This window comes from Equus asinus, chromosome 9, assembly GCF_041296235.1.
Source record: "Equus asinus isolate D_3611 breed Donkey chromosome 9, EquAss-T2T_v2, whole genome shotgun sequence".
Taxonomy (NCBI): domain Eukaryota; kingdom Metazoa; phylum Chordata; class Mammalia; order Perissodactyla; family Equidae; genus Equus; species Equus asinus.
Genome location: NC_091798.1, coordinates 62030899 through 62045912, shown reverse-complemented (window position 1 = coordinate 62045912; position 15014 = coordinate 62030899). Strand labels below are relative to the sequence as shown.

At 44.6% G+C, this 15014-nt stretch overlaps 1 protein-coding gene and 1 non-coding gene across 6 annotated transcripts in view; one reads left to right on the top strand and one right to left on the bottom strand.

The window, feature by feature from the left end:
* Positions 1–15014, bottom strand: part of MCC (MCC regulator of WNT signaling pathway) — a 405770-nt gene that overhangs the window by 138836 nt on the left and 251920 nt on the right. The window lies entirely within an intron of this gene.
* Positions 1729–1832, top strand: LOC123289981 (U6 spliceosomal RNA). The gene has a single exon (XR_006534264.1). It is a non-coding gene; the product is annotated as a U6 spliceosomal RNA (small nuclear RNA).

Below are 15014 nucleotides of genomic sequence, written 5' to 3'. Positions count from 1 at the left end.
CACAAACCTCAAACCAAAATGAAGATCATCCACCTGGATAGTTCCCTTCTTCACACGTAAAAGTCATAGTTCCAAAACTAAAATTGCATTAAAAAAAAAAAAAAAGACAATGAACCGAGCTCCCGGGCATTGCGATGAAGGGGGAGGAGTCTCGTTACCCGGAACTGCAGCCCCACCATAAATTCTGAGCCCTGCCTCAGCCCTGGCCTTGCAGCAGTCTCCACGTGGACCTGGCGCTCTCCATGGGACAGCGTTGCTGTCAGCTGCGGCTCATCGGCCCCATCACTTGTTTCCTAACAACCCCGCCAGAGGCTCTGCTGCAGTTACAAGGTAGAGACACACTCTATTCCGTGTCAGCTCATCAGATTCCTCTAGAAACGTCCTCATGCGTTTATCTAAGTTAACAGCCACAGTGCTCTTCTTCACTGGGCTTAGTCCTTACCCGTCAATTTAGTTTCTACTTACGGGAGCACCCCCTGCCCGCAAATGAAATGCTTTTAAGGAGGTTTTTATAGGAGAGAAGGGATTCAACTGCCTTATACACATGATACAGAATTTCTTCATTCAGCTAGCATTCACTGGATGGCTTATGTGAAAGCGCTCTTTAGCCGTCCATAGCTTCACATCTGTTCTTCCATTACAGCACTCAAGCCAGACCCCGTGTTATGGGGCGGTTCATTGGGCACACCTCCCTTTTGCTAACTAGAAGGTAAGTGATTCATTCAATATACATATACTGGGAACTTTCTGGGCACCAGGCATTCTGTTAGGTATGGAAGTAAAAGACTGATAAGATGCTTCTCCAAGCTCTCACCTACCTGTAGGTAAGAACTCAGAAAGCTACATGGAAACACTCACATGAGAATGATAAAGCACTTGATACCTCCTTTCACCATACAACATACACCACAGTGAGCTTTGCGTTTACATGGCAGTCTCCATACCTGACAGTAAGCTCCTAGATTGACCTATTCCAGCTCCTATCACAATGCCTGGCATACAGTTGGCACTCGTTGTGTGTTTATCCAACAAGGACTTGACAGTCTAGATAAGAGAAAGGTGTATACTCAACCATGGAGCTCCTGTCATAGGAGGCTTGTGCTAAGGGCCATGGTTCAAGTCCCAATAATGTGCCACAGACAGCACAGGAGAGCTCCACGCAGTTCCCACTTGAGGTGATTTAGGAAGATTTTATTGGAGAGTGGGCATTTGGAGTAAGCCTGGAAGTAGAATTTCAACAGGTAGAAAGAGTGAGAGAAGGGGGTAAGGTGTCTAGGTGGGCAGAACAGCTTAAATGGAGGCATCTTAAGATTTATATTGGCTACATAGCTGCCAGTAGATAGGCCTTATGAGGTTGGGGCTCTGGATCTCTCAGTGGCCCCATCTGCTCCTCATTGTTACTGACGTAAAAGGCTAGAGGCTGCTCTAGTGGCCAAAATGCAGGTCCCTTACACTCCTGAGAGACAGGCTCTCATTCAAACTGCAGAAAGGTTTGGAAGTTTAAGCTGTGTACGTGTGTGTGAAAGAGAGAGGGAGAGGGAGGGAGGGGGAGGGAGGGGGAGGGAGGGGGAAGGAGGGGGAAGAGAGAAATTGAAAGATTTTTCTTTCATAGTGTTTCTCGAAATTTCCATGTTTTCAATATATGATTCTTTTCGAATTTATCTTTTATTCTTTTGGGTAGCAGGTTGGAGAAAACCTGTAAAACTACTCTTAAAAGCATTCTTCCATGCTAGCTTCAGCAGACATATATTGAAATTGGAACGACATAGAGAAGAGTAGCATAGCCCCTGGGCAAGGTTGATGTGCAAATTTGGGAAGGATTTCACATGTTTTTTTTAGATTTATTTTTTTCTTATTCTCCCCAAAGCCTCCCAGTACATTGTTAGTTGTGGGTCCTCCTAGTTGTGGCATGTGGGATGCCGCCTCAGCATGGCCTGATGATGCTGAGGTGCCATGTCCGCGCCCAGGACCTGAACCAGGGAAACCCTGGGCTGCGGAAGAGGAGCGCGCAAACTTAACCACTCGGCCATGGGGTGGCCTGCATTCCATATTTTTAATAGAGAAAGATCTTTGAGACAATACCTGGCAATGCCTAGATATAAATAAGTTCAAATCTTCATCTATATCACATACCACTTTTTTATAATTAGCATATCACTAGTGGTTCTGAATTATTATTTGCGTAAGTATTTTTTATTTAAAAGGTAAAAATGCAGTCACTAGCAGAACACAGGCTGTCCGTGCTGTGTCCAGGGTGTGCTATGCACCAGGTGGCTCTGCGGAAGCCAGCATTCCATGGATTTGGGGGATCCGCCGAGACTCAGAGCAGTTTAGGGCTTCAGCTGGACCTTGAAGACGCTGTCCAGGAGATCCTTGACATTTCTGGGAGGTAAGTCTCCAGATCATGTAAGTGTCTGATCACAAGCCACTTTGAAAATTCTAACACATTGACAGAACAGCAGCGAGAGTAAGTCAAAATAAGGCATAATCTGAGTCATGAGTTATCATTTGTGCTTTGATTTAAAACAGCCTCATCAACAAATTACTGCAACAAGTGACCAAAATTTGATTTCCAGGTTGTTTTAAATTTTATAATGGAAGAAAAAGTTTAATTTTTAAAAAAGCATCAAATGTTTCATTTTATTAAAAAGGGCAAAATATATGAAGATAAACTCTCACTTTACATTTGTGTAAAATACACCTTCCAAATAAATGTTTTTAAGAAGGAAAAAAAAACCCAAAACAAAAAAAAATTCTTTCCTTTCTACCCCAGAAGAAAGAAGAATGTACAATTGGTGTTATGGCCCCTGATTAAAACATCATGATCGTATAGTCAGCAACCTCCCTCCCTGCAGATATCTCCCTCCCTAGATAGAGGCCAGCTCCAGATAAGGGTTTCCGGCTCCAAATAAGCCTGGAGGTGGACACTGCATCAGCTGCCCCAAATGACAAACCAACCTCAGCTTCATTAACAGGAATATTGTATTCAGCACAGAGAAGGGCTGGAGTCTAATAACACCCAGAGCTACTGTGACACCTGGAGAAGTGTGCAGATGCAAAAGCCCCCTCCTAAAAGCACCACGGGGAAACTGGACCAGCCAGAGGGATGTGAACGATCTGGACACCATGACTAGTGAGGAAGGATCGTCAAAATTCTGATGTTCTGTCAGAAAAAGACTTGGGGAGAAGGGAGGGAAGAGGGTAAAGACTACCATTATTTATCTCCTTCCACAGGCCTGCCACTCTGCTCCCTCCTTTGTTCCTCCTCCCTGCCCTCCTCGGATCTTCACAATTCCCAATTCTATTTATCACTTGTGCAAACTGAAGCCCGTGGAAGTTAGAGCAACTATCCAAAGTCACAAAGCTGCTAAGTAGAATGAATGTCTGACGCCAAAACCCATCTCCACTCCCTCCAAAGCTCATTAGAGGAGACAGCTGGCCTTTAATTTTTAGTGATCTTCCAAAGAACTGTCATCTCAAGGTGAGAGTTGGCTCTTACAAGATTGTTTTCCCAATTATTAGCACCGTGTATTTGTTGAGATGAATTTGGATAATATCAATAGTTTAGCAGAATACGATGGCATAATTCAGGTCCTTAACCCAAAGCGTTGTTTCTATAGATAGTCTAAAAAAGTTCCAACATCAGCTTCTAATTCTCTGCCACTCACCCTCCCACTAACTCAACTGATTTTCCTTAACTACCAGGCATAAGAATTTTTTGTTTGGACTGGTTAGAAAGATGTTGGAAGAAAAATTAGACCAACTTGTAAAACTTTATTGTGCTGAGCTGTTGAACAGCACACGGCTTTCCTTTATCATGCTTCAGTTTCTATAGTCCCACAGGAACACAGGTCAACCAGGCTTACTTTTATTAGAAATACCAGAAGAAGAAAGGGACAGGTATAAGTCAAATGAACAAGGCTGACACTGCAGAACACAATTTTTGGGTAAAATCTTTATATTCCACTGACAGATGGAGGTGTACGTGACAGCTGATAACTTCAAGTTCACATCTCCAATTCTAGAATTATGTTCTGAAATAGGCAATCTTAACTCGATCTAAAGGATTCACTGACACACACTGCACTGAGAGAAAGACAGACAAAGTTACTCTGAGAACCTCTGTCCCCAAAAACCAAATCTCATTTCTTCTACCTTTTTTTTTGAACATGTATTTTTTTTAAAGATCTTATTTTTTCCCCCTTTTTCTCCCCAAAGCCCCCTGGTACATAGTTGTGTATTTTTAGTTGTGAGTCCTTCCAGTTGTGGCATGTGGGATGCTGCCTCAGCATGGCCTGATGAGCAGTGCCGTGTCCTCGCCCAGGATCCGAACCCTGTGCTGTTGTAGCAGAGCGCACGAATTTAACCACTCAGCCACAGGGCCGGCCCCTCATTTCTTCCACCTTTTAACTGAAAGCGCTAAGAGAGAAGGACTGCAAAGGCCCTGGGGCACCTGTGGGAGATCTTATGCTCATGGACAACCACACCTACTACATTAATACTGGTCTAAAAACATGGAATAAATGTTAGGCCACAGAAGGCTGTTAGCCATTCCATGCGTAACCAGGCTTTCCACAATGGTTGAAACTTCACCTTTATGAGAGGAGACTGGGCTTAAGGGGTTGAATTCATCCAAGTTTGGATCTTGACTAAATTGTCTCCAAGATGAGTCGCAAATCTCCAGGCAATCAGGGGAGAGGAGACGGGGAGTTAGGGTGGCTGTATGAACGAGGGTAGAGTTACTCCATGCAGTCACATCTTACTCAACAAGAAGGAAGTTCTTGGAGGAACAACTCCTCTACAGACCTGAAAACTGTGAGGAATAATAAATAGCTCTGGCCAGCAAAGGAGACATCGATGTCCACCCTGGGCTACATACTTGACTCATAAGAAGGGACCACATGCAGAGACCGTGTATCCTGTTTGAAATTCTAAAAATCCTGGTTACATGATTCTAAAATTCCTGGACACACGATTTCCCAATCATAGGAGTCTAGAAGCAGCAAATTAAAAGGCTAGAGGCCACTACACAGATAACAGCAGGAACTGACAACTGACAGAAAGGTAAGAAAGACAATTATTTTAAAAAGCAAACATATTTAAAAACTCAGCAGCAGTCTAGGACCACTGAGAGAGACAAACAGTTTTACAAACGTCAGTTGCTCTTGAGTCATTACCATTCCCAAGCATGCTACAATAATTTATTACAAGGGTAGAGAGAAATATGGCTCAGTAGCAGAACTTATAAAAGAGATTTAGGAATTCTAGTTCACACTAAGTTCATGGTGAATTAAGCGTGCCGTGGCTGCCAAGGGGCTCTGCAGTCTTAGGACACGGTAACAGAGGCTGTAGGGGGATGTGAAGGAGGAGGTAATTCTTCCTGACCCCACACTGATCAGATTAGTTCATTTCTGGACTCCTTGTTTTAAGGAAGAAGAGCAAATAAGGGTGCATTCAGCTGAGAGGCACTAAGACCTTGAGATTTCAAAGCGGATAATATGAGAAAGAGGTTTTTTTTAATTGGAGGAGGGGTGTGTGGGGGGATGCATAAACCCAATACATAGGATTAACTCAGAGCTGCCGCTGAAGAAGGGTCCCTAGGATTCCCAGGGGAGTACCCGCAACTGGGCTGCAATTGACCCTTTCAGTGTTACTAGTGATCTGACCACATTGCACGATATCCTCAGCTCAGAGGCCCTACTTCTCAAACCAGGGGAACTCAGAGTGGAGGAGAGAGGGTGCGTGCCAGCAGGCACTTAAAGGCACAATCTTTGTGGCTGGGAGTGGTGGTGGTTTATAAACCGGCCATACAGACACACTGTGTTTGGTTTGCACATTCTCCCTCATTGGAGCCTGTTTTAAATAAGAATGGATCTAACATGAAAATATGTTTCTGGATTACTTTTAACAACCTGAACTCTGGCAGCCCAGGGCCTTCAGCAGGCATGGTGACAATGGCCTAGAAGTCAGGGCAGCTTCCCCGCTTGGCCACTGCCCTCCGTAATTAACATCACCTCCTTTTAAACAAAAACGCCTCCTAGCCCACATCATTGATTGAACCCACCTGCCTGATATTTGAGTTTGCAAAGCCTGCCCTAGAGCGACACTTTACTTGATTTAAACATAACTCAAAATATTTTTATATTTAAAGACCAACACATATATATTAGAGAACAAAATAAAACACATGTGCACTCTTAAGAGAAAATCTCTTAGTCCTGAGATGTTGGAGAACTTTCAAGCGATGGACCCTTTCAAGGGTCACCGTGGGCTGGGCTCTGCTCCCTAAGGGGTGGCAGTTTCTAATCTTGCTTTGTTTGAGGGCAGTGGTTCTCGACCAGGGGCAATTTTGTTTCCAGGGAACATTTGGCAATGTCTGGAGACATTTTTGGTCTTTGCAATGAAAGAGGCGTGGCGAGTGCTTACCAGCACGTAATGGGTAGAGGCCAGGAATGCTGCGTTCAGTGCACAGAACCGCCCCCAAGACAAAGAAGCACCATCCAAAATCCTGAGGCTTTCGAGAAATCCTGCTTTAGGGGAAGCTCTGCGAAGTGCTGGCCTAGAGGATATGGGATACTTTGAGGCTCCTCAACATTTGGCCCCAACCAACTACTCCAAATGCATCTAAACTCCTATCCCTTGTCATTTCGCCTCCCTTCCTCACTGTCTCATCACTACTAGTCTTCCTTCTACTCTCCACACACTCAAGTTGGCCACATCATCCCTGAAGGTATAAATGCCACACCCTCCTATCCCTAATCTTTCAAGGTTACTCTCAATATTACCTCCTCCTAGAAGCTGACCCCAAGGTCTCCTTGCCAAAATTCGTTGCTTCCTTCTGTGTTCTCATATTTTAAAAATTAAAAAAAACAATTCACTTTGATAATATCACAAACATGACAACCTTTGTTGTGTGTTCTTCAGTCTGTCTGTACTTACACCATCTCATTTAACGCTCACAACACTGCTGTTGAAAGGCAACAAGAGTGTGTGTAAATGGGGTGGTTAAAAGCATGGGCTCTGGGACGGCCTGGGGGCACAGCGGTTAAGTTTGCACGTTCTGCTTCTCGGATCCCGGGTGCGGACATGGCACTGCTTGGCAAAAGCCATGCTGTGGTAGGCGTCCCACGTATAAAGTAGAGGAAGATGGGCACGGATGTGAGCTCAGGCCCAGTCTTCCTCAGCAAAGAGGATTGGCAGTAGTTAGCTCAGGGAAAATCCTCCTTAAAAAAAAAAAAAAAAGCATGGGCTCTGGGCCTAGACACACTAGGACTTGCATTTCTGCACCGTTCCTCATTGGCTCTGTGATTGTGGGCAAGTTTCCTCACTTTCTTTTTATGGCAATGGGATAAGAGCACCCTGAAAGGACTGGGTGTTGTGAGGATCAGAGGATCCCAGGGTATTTCAGGGCTTAGACGAGGGAGTCTTTGGGATTCTGGGGATATCCGCAGGGTCGGTTCACCTCTAACACCGCGGTCAGACTGCTGCTCTGTGTAGGACACATAGCCCATTTGCACTGGGAGGGAGACAGCACTGGCTTGAGAAGCAGCCTGTGTCCCCCAGAGATGATGCCACCTGACCCCAGAGTTGGAATTCTTTGAGAATCCTACAAGATACTGAGAGTGCACCTATTCCTAAAATATAGATTAATACCCACCACCCCTGTCCACAGCAAAGAGCCTAGTCCCACTTGTGTGTCTACTGTAGAATTCTTGAAATAGGTATTCATACCTTACTGTGACGCACCCCTGAATACCATTTCAGTGCTAACGTCATTTAGAGTCTAAGCTGGCTGTGCAGACCTTGCCTCCCGTATGGCAATGAACACTCAGCAAACTCCCAAACAACCTGTAAGTATCATTTAGTCTAGTAGAGAGTGTTGTAATAAAACACACGAACACAAGGAAACATGGGCACACCCGACCAAAACAGAAAAACCAAACGGACTCTTTCCCAAGGAGGTAAGTGATCACAAATGGGAGCCACACCAGGTGAGACAGAACCCACATGACAAGCCAGGCTCCTGACAGTTGTATTGAACACTCAGAACAAACTAAGGGACAAATATATGACAAGGGAGGCATAAACAAATCTGGTGTGTGGCCTCCTCCAGCGTGACCCCAATAGCATTCTGGAGTTGGGGAAGTAGGTGCAAGTAAACCAAGCCATAAATGAGCCTCTCTCACTCCTGGGGTTTTGAAAAGGGGATGTAAAAGGAGCCATGCATTATTTAGAGTTAAGGAGCTGGGGACCTCAGATGGGAATTGAAATTATAGATACAGCTTATATTAGAGCCAGCTTGTCCACATTGTATGCAAGCCTGTGGTTGTTTCTGGATACTCCATTTTCCATAACAAATTCATCACAATCACGATTGGATGTTGTCAAGCCTCATGAAAAGACAAGATCCAGCTGACAAAGTAAATTCATCTTATTGTTTACCAAAAGGAGGTAAAAAAAGATTCTAATTATTCTAGCACTGTCATGAAACAGGTAACCAAGAAACACGAATCATGTGTTCTGCCACAGAATATCATGCAGTCCGAGTTCAATGTCAAAGGACAGACGCTGTGACTGCAGGGGAATGGCTGCAATATTTACATTATGTGGTAGGTAAATCTGATCAAGACGCTGCAGGCTTTACATTTCATAATCATTAAGTAAAGATGTATTACAAACACCTGAATAGCAGAGAGGAGGGAAACTGAGATTGAGGGCACACACTTTTCAGAGAGGTATGGTATGAAGATGCTCATGGACACTCAATCCAAATATCACATGCAAGGTACTGCACACATCATTGCATTTAATCATCACAATGGCCCTTCAAGGAAGGTGCTACTGCTAGTTTCATCTTACCAGTGTGAGGTAAGCTAGTCTCAGGGACTTAATAATGTGCCCAAGGTCAAACAGCTGGTCAGGAGCAGAGCCAGGAACCTCTAAAGTCAGGCCTTTCACTTCGGTAAACTCGGAGCTCAATTAACTATAAAAACAGATCAAACCATATTAAAGGCCAGTATTAGATAATGTGAATGAGAAATGGATACTAAACAGGAAAAGCAAGTGTGAGAAGAGAAATGCTGGTTCCCTCATGGGACAAAGTTGAACTTTGTGCCATAGATTTTCTGAATGTAAAGCTGAGACAGCCTCACCTTGGAAGAGCCAGGCTGTCTACTTAGCCTTGCGAGAGGCCATCACAGTGCAGGGAACCACAAAGCACCCAGTAGGTCCAAAGAAGCACCTGAACAGAATCCACATCACCTCCGACTTGCCCATTGCTTCCAAAGGCTGCAAGCCAGCATTCAGGAAACCATCCAATGTGTGCACTCTGAGCCAGGCGACAGCCATAGACGGCTCTCACCTTTCTCCGACATCCTTTCCGGAAGAGGCTGATGTCTTATATTGTGACTGACTGTCCCGTGGAGTGGAGACTGTCAGCTGTGGCTCTGGTGGAAGGACTCACTATAGCCCATCCCCTGATTTCACCAGACAGGAAAAAGCAGCTTTGAAGTTTAGCCTAATTTTACACTTAAACAGAAGAGAATGGGGCTTGAAGGACCAGATGACTGAAGCAGAGATGGACCATGCTGGTCTGTCAAAAAATATATCAGAACGGTTATGAGGCAGGGCATTAATAACAAGGGTGCTCTATTAACAAGCAGATCCAACTTACATTTATGTGGATGCATTCTGTCCCCAATAAGCCCAGTTGGGGGACAGGAACTCGTTTTCACAATGCTGCGGCCACGCAAATGTTTGTAGTTTTGCTCTGACCACTATGCCAAATTCTCAATTAGAAAACGGCATTCTCCTGATTTATTATCCGCCTCTCTCAGACTCAATACCATCTGCCCTTTATTTTTAAAAAGCCAATTTGCCCCTAAAGAATGAAGATTTGTGGCTACTAACAAAAGGTCACAACAAGAATGTGCAGCAATCTTTGCAAGGAATTCCAAACGAAGAGCTCCCCAAATGCAGTCTCTGTTTCCCCTTTTATCAGAAAAAATTTAGAACACAGGAGACCATAGAATTGTACCATATACTGACTACCTTGATTTCATAAATGTCAACCTTGTCATATTTGCTTCCAGGTTTTTTGAAAGAAAATGTCATGTTATAGCTACACTTGAAGGCCCCTTTTGTACCCATCCTTGATCCCATTCTCTTCCTCTAAGACAGCTACGTCACTGATGCTGGTGTGCACCTGTCTTAACACGTTTCCATACTTACAACATAACTGTCCATAAATGTATAGAATTGTTTTTCTTTAAGTTTCATATGTAGTGTTTTTTTACAATTTTTTTTTAAAGATTGGCACCTGAGCTAACAACTATTGCCAATCTGTTGCTGCTTCATTTTTTCTTCCTCCTTCTTCGTCTTCCCAAAGCCCCCCCAGTACATAGTTGTATATTCTAGTTGTGCGTGCCTCTGGTTGTGGCTTGTGGGATGCTGCTGCAGCATGGCCTGATGAGTGGCGCCATGTCCGCTTCCAGGATGCGAACCTGCGAAACCCTGGGCTGCCAAAGCGGAGTGCGTGAACTTAACCACTCGGCCACAGGGCCGGCCCCTGTAGTGTTCTCTTATACATAGCCTTTGACAGATTGCTTCCCCTGACTCACCATTATAATGTTATCTATGCTGATATAGCGATATTAATGAGGTATTAATTTCACCTGGCTCCTTCTCATTAGCTACAATCTTAAGGATGTATTAATTATAACTGCTGTATGGTATTCCAGCATAGAATTCCATAGCTATCAATTCACTTACTGCTGGAAGTCTCAGTTGCCCTTCATTTGTTTACTACAATATACAATGGTGTGAAGTAGAGTCCTCTACTTGTCTCCTTGTGCTCAAGAAGGAGCATCCCCAGGATATACCTAGACATGGAATTACTAGACCATCTTTGATTTTCTAGGAAGCTGCCCAAATGCTTTTCTAAATGGTGGTACCAATTTACACTTCCACCAGCATTGCATCAGACTGGCTATTGCTTCTCATCCTAACAGAAATCACACCATTGAAGTTTAATTTTTGATAAATGGATGGGTGTGAAAATCTTCCTTTAATATTTATTTCCACTCACATTTCAATATGATAAGGAATTTGGGCTTTCAAGTTGGACTCCTGGCTTTGAATCCTGGTTCTGCAATCTGTTGTTCATGTAAACATTGGTAAGTTTCCTTGGCCTCACCAAACTTCAGTTTTCTTGTAAACTGAAATTTTCATATAAAATGGTAGTTTCCTCAGAGACATTGTTATGATTAAATAAAATAATGTACTTAAAGCACCTAATACAATGTGCCTGGCACACAGCACATCTTCAATAAATGTTAGTTGCTATCATCATCATCATCATCATCAAGCAGTCTTGGGACCAGCCCCATGGTGTAGTGCTTAAGTTTGTGCACTCCACTTTGGTAGCCTGGGTTTGGATCCTGGGCACAGACCTACGCCACTTGTCAGCCAGGCTGTGGTGGCAGCCCACATATAAAATAAAGGAAGATTGGCAACAGATGTTAGCTCAGGGCAAATCTTCCTCAGAAAAAAAAATAAAACAGTCTCAAAGTAAAAAGCCTGCCCTTTAGGTGTAAGCCTTTTTTACAGGTGGCAAAACCAAGTCTGAGAAGTTAACTGGACAGACCCTCCAGGATCACTCTGACTTGACAAAGCAGAGCCAGACTCAGGTGACTCCAAGCCCCACGGTATATCACTATGCTGTACTGCCTTACACACACCTTAACAGTCATGCTGCACAACAGACAGTCAGAGAACCAACCAAAGTAGATGCAAATCAACTGAACAAACAGGAGGCTCCGAGTGCTGAGGGACTGAGCAGGGTCTGGTGGAATCATGTGTTGAAGGGACATGGATGGGTACTACCAAATTTAGTTTAAAAAGGCTAGTCAATTACTTTTTATTAGCCACAATCTTAATTAAACAGTCACCCACAAAGAGGCGGCCCTATATCCACCACCACACAGCTGTATAAAGCTCCTGTAGGAAGAGCCCCAGGATTCCTTCGTTGCTGTGGGTTACCAAGACAACTGCATTAGCCTACCAAGATCCTGGGGCCTGTGACAGCCTGTCATACTCAGTCTAGCCACCTGCAGCCCACCACCCCTCCAACTGGGGTCCTCTGTTAGCATCCAATCAGGTTGTTAAAGTACCTCTGAGGTCCCCCTATTTCCTGCCTAGAGGGCTGCTGGAACAATCTTGGTCAAACTGTTTTAACGTGCTCTAACTCCACAGCGTACAGGTCAGGGGACAAGATGTGAGAGAACCAGAAGTCTCTTCCTTGTGTTTGTAAGGCTGCCCTAAGTCATGAAGGCTTTGACAAGCCACTTGGTCTCCATTTCCACATGGAGCTAGGCGGGCTACAGAGAAGGATGATGAAAACCAATAGGGGTGACAGGTAATTGTGTTTTCCTAAATCAGGCTCTCTGGCCTACTTGGCAAGGGCCAAACTGTGTGACAAAGGAAGGCTGTAAGAACTCTCTGATGTTAGAAAACTAAAAATGATGCGCTCCACAGGAAACGGAGGAGCTTGGAACATAAACAAGAAATGGCTCTGGATCAAAACAAAGAAAAGCCTCAAATCCAGGGAGGAAAACTTGGTCCTGAACCACAGCTCAACAGGGTAGAGCTGGTCAGTATTAGCTGAATTCTGCTGATAAAACCAAACAAAAACAACCACAGAATGTGGGGTGGGGTGGGGTAAAAGCAAGGCTGGTACAATAATCCAGAAATATATATATTTTTTCCTTTTTCTTCTCCCCAAAGCCCCCCAAGTACACAGTTGTAGATTCTAGTTGTAGGTCCTTCTGGTTGTGTTATGTGGGACGCCACCTCATCATGGCCAGATGAGCAGTGCCGTGTACGTGCCCAGGATCCGAACTGGCGAAACCCTGGGCTGCCGAAGCCTTGCGCAAACCCAACCACTCGGCCATGGGGCTGGCCCCCAGAAATATCTTAATGGTTCCAGAACTACAGCATCAAGAGGTGCAAAAAAGGCTGTGCCAAGGAACCCAGGGCAGGGGTGAGAGGAAGCATGTGAAACACCCTCTGAGCAGATTCCTTTCTCTCGGGGCCTGCCTCATTGTGTGAGGCAAAGAAAAACAACGACGTCCCTCAAGTTTCACAATGGAAACGTCTCTTGAAAACAAGTGCCACTACCACATCCACAACCATCTGTAGGGCCAAATGAAAGCACCCTGAAGTGGAAGAGGGAGATGAAGTGGAGGGCAGGGCTCAGTGCCTGCACGCAGCAGGGGGATCACAACAGCTGGTCCTCTCCAGATTATCTTAATAGAGTTTCAAAAGCGCGGACACCATCAAATGAAAAAATTACAATCACCTCCTTTCAGCATTATCCATCACACTGCAATTAAGTCCCCAAATGTCACTGAGCTAGCTAGAAGGTGGAAGCTGTTTACCTGTCTATGCTCCTGATTTCTTCCCATTCAGTCATCACAAATGTTCAAGGCAAGAAGTTGGGAAGGGTGGTGTGTCTCTATCAGCCTCCACAGCAGCTTTTCAACACATTTTCCTGACCCTTGTTCTTCTGGCATCTCAGGTTTTGAGGTTCTTTGCAAGTGTTTACCCCATTCTCAATCTCCTCAGCCTTCCAGTCAGCTGTCTAAACCTCTCATCCTACAGTAGCCCTGGCCTTCACTTCTGCCACTCTCCCTCCTTCTATCCTTTCAGAGGAACAGGGCGTCCCCCCTCTTTTTGAAGACGTCTCCTTCTGGACCTGGCCCATGAAGGAGCATTGGTGGTCCTGATGAAACCAAGTTTTCCAGATCACACTGGGGAAATGGGGCCCATCCTGAGCATGACATCATGGGATCTAGAAAGCACCCAGAAGGCCTTCCTGTGGGGCCATATCCCCCCACAGCCAGGTTGCCACCTCAGCTGGAGCAAAGGAAGGACGAAGGACAGGAGAAAGATGGGTGTTAGGGAAGTGAAGGTGACAACCATGGGCGTTCCCCGATCTCACGTGATGCAGGTGGAGGTCTCCTCCTTATCATGGGCATCATTTTATCTCGAGCCACACCTCTGTGCACATCAGGGGGAACAGAAAGGAAGCAGGGTCATGGGGCTGAGATGGGGCATTTGCTTTGAGTTTCTTTTTTATGTGATAGTTAAAGCGACACAATTGATTATAGAACATCTACTAAAAAGAACAGCCTGCTGGTGGGCCATCAGCCCCCAACAGTGCACATTCCACATTGTGCTTGGCTCATGGCCACAGGCCCCTGTCATCTCTGTCCCCACCTTCACCACAGCATCCTCCCACCCAGGCCTGAACACGTGCCCACCCCTGCGAGTAACTGAAGACAATACCTGGAGATGTTCTAGTAAGGCTGAACTGTTAAATCAACACACTCTTTGAAAATCGCTTCTGAGAACTGCAGTCTAGAGGCCTTCTAATCCAGAAAAGAACACTGTCTGGCAGAATTTGTTGTCAATGATGATAAAACATGAGAGGTAAGGTACCAATCTTTCACTCAGATTTTTTCCCCTTTCTCCTGAACATAAAATTATATATTCTCAAAAAAAATTATATATCCTCTTTAGAAATTTTTAAATTATGGGGAAAAAACCACAAGTAGAAAATATCACTTATTAACCCCAATCACTATTTCCAATGTAGCACATGTCCTTAGGCTTGGGGTCACATGGGCCAGATAGAATCCTAGCTCAGACACTAATGATATGACGTGCAATTTAACAATTTAAGCCTTATATTTTGTTTATTTGCAAAAATGAGACTTATACCACCTTCTCCACAGGTTTGTGAGGACTAAGAGAGATGACACGTGCAAAGCATACAACACAGTGTAGACATGGAAGCACACGCTACGTGACAGCAAACATCACTAGGAAGGTTCCTTTCATTTAGGCTGTGTTAGTTTCCTATTGCTGCTCTAACAAATTACCACAAATTCGTGGCTTAAAATAACACACATTGATTATTTTACAGTTCTGGAGGTCAGCGTCTGAAATGGTTT